The sequence below is a fragment of the Centruroides sculpturatus genome, unplaced genomic scaffold (genome assembly GCF_000671375.1).
Source record: "Centruroides sculpturatus isolate CEXI.00-Female unplaced genomic scaffold, Cexi_2.0 scaffold1133, whole genome shotgun sequence".
In the NCBI taxonomy this organism is placed as follows: Eukaryota; Metazoa; Arthropoda; class Arachnida; order Scorpiones; family Buthidae; genus Centruroides; species Centruroides sculpturatus.
The window spans coordinates 106600-111732 of NW_019385322.1; positions in this window are offsets into that span (position 1 = coordinate 106600).

A 5133-nucleotide genomic window follows, 5' to 3' on the forward strand; every position below is an offset into this window, starting at 1 on the left:
TATATATATATATATATAATTAATGATTAAGTTTTTTGAGTAATTTAATATATATATTTCAAATCAACTCGTTTCTATTGAAAAAATTCGTCCAATTATTGCAAGTAGTCCTGAAATATTATTATTGACGTCTTTTCATAAAAATCCAGAAAAAAAATTTTTTTTTTCGTTTCTTTGCACGAAAAATAATAATAATGATTTATAAAAGTAAAGAAAGAGGACGATTATTTTTCATATTTTTTGGAATAAAAGGTACTGTACTTTTTGTTCCACTTATGTTTTGTTAAATAATAAATTATAACAAAAACATTATAATTTTTTACCAATTACTTATCTGATTTTTTGTTTCTTAACTGTTTAGAAATCTGCTAACATAACCTTACTACAATCGTTACCTACGTACAGGAATGGAACAATGGAATAAATCGGTTAGCACAGTATGATTCATCAACTACTCCAACGTATACAAACGTAACACCGATATTTACTACAAAACAGACTAATAAGAGGTAAATCTGTTAATATATTAAATAAATATACGATAAATAACAAACAAAATGATTATTACATATATAGAGAATACACACAATCAATTGTTAACTGATTACATATGGGAAATAGTTAAGAATATTAAATAATATATATCTATAGTATTCAAGAGTAAACAATAATTTTAAAAAAATGTAAACTTTATCTATTAGACAATATAATTTAAAATTTCTTGGATGTTATAATTATTTAGCAATCTTTCAGATAAGTCCCTGTCCTAATAAACTCGTTTAAATTAGATATTATTGAATAGAAGAAAGAATTTTTACATAAAAAATCTATTTTTTCCACTCTTAATTCTCTAAAAATGACAATTTAAATCTTATTTTTTTAAGGGGAAAATATTGTACAATTACGAATTTTCCAATACAGAAGTAAAGTGTTTTTCGATTCAAATTAATTAAAGTTTTTAATACAACTTCATTACATCTAAGTGATTAAAGGTAATGAGATGAAACAATGTTTCTTTAATGAAATTTTTATCCTTTTCTCTAATTATATTTAATAGCAAAGTTTTATGAAATAAAGGAAAGATAATTAGAAATTTAAGATGAACGAAATTAATATAAATATTCTAAAAATAGGTAAACATTTAAATTAATCTCAGATAAATTAATTTGTATATTAATTTGTTTCCCTCTTCGTTTAAAAATCATTTTAAAAATGAATAATTGATATTATTCGAATTTAAGATTAATTTAATACTCTCTTATACAAATTTAAATATATAATATTTTCAATTTTTCTATTTATGTAGGTTATAGATGAAAAATGTACTACTTATGATTTGTTAATTATAATTATAACTAAAAATTAATAATTAAAAAATTATTGACTAAGTTTAATATATATACTATTTATAGAACTAGAGATAATATAAACAAAGATATAAAATATTTTTAGGTGGTGTTAGATTGTAAGAAATTCATTCACTTGAAGACGATGCAAGTAAATATATCAGATACAAAAATATTAGTATAAGTTCTTTATTGTGTCTTATGCTTATATACAAGTAACTTGTATATCTAGAAGAATAGAAAAAAAGTATTGACGTATAGAATATTTATGAACCGTGTAGTCCCTATTAGAAGCTATGCTACATAGCTTCTAATAGGGCTACATAGCTACTATCCATTTATTTTCTTAAAATTGTCATAAAGAAGTCTTCCTCCCCGTTATAATAAAATCTTTTTTTTTTGTTGAGAAGTTTAAAATATAGTAAACAGAGCATTTTATCCTTTTAATATAGTGGAAACAGCCTTTTGCACACATTCCCTACAATTTTTTTGCACTAACGTAAATATATCTTAGAGTAAAGTTTTTTATTGCCACACCAGCAATGGGGAACCAACTTTCAGTAATTTTTACATAAGAATGAAATTAGCAGGTCAATGATCCAATGTTTTCCTATGGTGAGTAATGTTAAAACTAGGAAAAGTAATATGCGATAAATAACAGTTTTAATGGAAGCCCACGTTTCGGAAAATACTTAAGCTCAGTGAACACTTCTAATAGGGATAATACGGGTTTTATATAATAATATTACTGGTTTAATATAAAGTTAATTGTAATTTAATGGATAATTTTTCCTATATACTAAAGAACATTTATAAATAATATTTATGATAATTATTAAATGAATATCATAAATAATATTGATGAATTTTTTTAAAAATATATGAAAAATCCCAGTATTATGTTAATTAATCACGAATTTCATTGTAAAATAATTTCATTTTTAATAAACTTACAAACAAAATCAAATAGTCAACATTTTATTTATTAAATTTTCATAAAATTTATAGAAACATTAAATTTAATACAACTTATTAATTTATTAATAGTTTACAAAACATTAAATTTTAATTTTATTTATTAAATCTAATACAAATTAATTAATACGATATTTTTCTATATTTCTTCTTATTATTAATTTACACAAAATAAATGCAAAGTGAAGTAAACAAAGTTAAATTGTTTTCTTTAATATAGAAGTTTATATCAGAGAAATTACTTTTACTAAAATATTAAACTTATTATTTAAATTACTTAATTAAATACATTAAAAACGTTATCATGAATAATGTAAATATTCATTTATTCTATTAAGAAATTTTATGATTATTTATTTATTGACTTCTCTACTAGTTTAATTTTATTTTATTCTTAAGAGCTTTGGTTGATTATTTGAATTTTAATTATTATTTGTTTAAAAATTCAACTATAAATAAATAAAAATTATGTCAATATATTCAANTATTTTTTCAATAAATGAAAAAGTTTAATATTTTTTTTATAAAATAACCTATTTATATTTTTATTTAACAGTATCAATTCTGGAAGAACTATTATTACTATTACATGCAGTAATAAATAAAAACGATATATAAAACCATTGCTTTACATTTTGATATGAATTAGATAATTTATAAAATACGGCAACACATCACATGAGTGATCTGCCAAAACGAGTGCTCTCCGAGATGGCTTTCGATAGGGAACTAGCAGCTATTTACGTGTTAGACACGTGAATGAAATACAGTAAACTCCACGTGGCCAGCCTATTGGTGGGACGCGAATCCGTGACTAAATACCAGTGTTCAGTAGCTTCGGCCACTAGTGGGCATAATTTTATTTATATTTAATTAATCTACATTTTTTTATAATTTTACGAAAAATTATATTCATATTTCGAATTTTTTCCTACATCTTTATAGGGGATGAGCAAAACAAGACCACTTTTCAGGTTTATGTTTTGCTCATCCCGTATTCAGTTAAGTATTAACCATACACAGATCATAATAAATAGATTTTTTTTTTTGTGTATTTTGAAAATTTTTAATTGTTCTTTATATCAATATCCATAGAAATGGAATTTTTTAATTTAATAATTAAAGATTTATTATGACTAAACATATTTTTCTAAAATTAGTTAAAATAAGTTTTTAACGTAAATATTAATTAAAATGATTTTAACATTTTAACTTTCGTCGTTAAAGAAATTGTTAAAAGTATTTTAACATTTTTGATTATTAAAAATTAAAAGTATATTTTTACGTATGAAATTCTGGGAATATATACAGATATAATGGTTCTTTTTATAATATTTAAATTTTATTGTAACCAGAAGTTATTTCGTTAAAACACTTTAAATAAAATATTTTAATAAAATAAAATATTGCATTTAACTGATAAATATTGTAAACAATGATGATAATTTTGTTCTAAGAAAAATTAAATTTCTGAATTTAATTATTATTTTATTCCTGTAAAATTTTAACGTAAATTCAACATTTATAAAGAAGTTTTTCGTATTTATAACCAACAAATAAAAGAATTTATATATTTTTTTCTTACATTTTTTAACGTATTTAATTCTTATAAATAAAAAAAATGACATAATAAATATTCTTCAGTAAAATAAAATTATAATTAATTTTACTTTTTTAAATATTGATAAAAAATTTATAAAATATTTTAAAATTAAAAACGATTTAATTCAGTTCATCAATAATCAGGTATTCATATTTTTTTTCGTTTTATTTAAATATTTATATATATTTCAAGTATATTTTAATTAAATTTCAAATTATTTTTTAATAAAATGAGTAAAAATTCACATGAATAATAGATTTTAGTATTATTAAATACTTATTTATTTATTACGACTGAATAAAAACAAAACGTTTCGTATCTAAACAACAAATGCTGAGGTAAATTACATTTACACGTACAGTTGTCATGGTTATGTGCATTTTATTTATTAAATATAACATAAAATTATAAGCAATAAAAGAGTAAGAAACTCAACAATAATTTTAAATGAAATAATTCAATTGTTCTTATGTACACGTGATATATGACACCCAAATTATTATTGTTATTATATAAATGTGCAGCAGTAAAATTTTATTATATCATTTTCAAATCTAATTTAAGACCAAATAAATTCTAGATTTTACCATTTAAGTAAGCAGTTGTTATTCACGTATTCAGAAAGTATTTCGTTACAAACAGAAAACTTTTCCTTACGCCTGCAATTATCTGCACGAATGCAACATAATAAAAGTTTCTAGTGCTGTATCTGCTGAATAAAAGCCGCTTATTTAACATTCTTTCTACTTATTAGCATGAAATTCTGATTAATTGTCAGCATGTTGTGCTCACCTTTTCTGCAAAAAGATGCACACGACAATGGCTTCAACAAATCGTTTAACCGATTGTTTTCACTATGAAAACTGTTGATCGTCAGAAATTGTTTGTGATTTTATATAATGTTAATAATAAATTAAGCTACAAAAGTGCAAATTACAAACACTAAAACTTTTTACTTTCTGGGAATAAACGGTGTTAGCCAAAAGGTGCCTTTCATTGGAGATGAGCAACATCAACACATACAGCACTTGAATACTTCCCAAATTCCCAAAATATTGGGACAACAAAAAATTTTATAATCATTTCTAGTTAGAAAATTAAGTAAATTTACTTTGGAAATGGCAAGTTTATTGTGAAAAATATCTTTAATACAGCAATATGAATTTGGGAAAACGATGTTTGATAGTTCAATTACTGTATGATTCATAC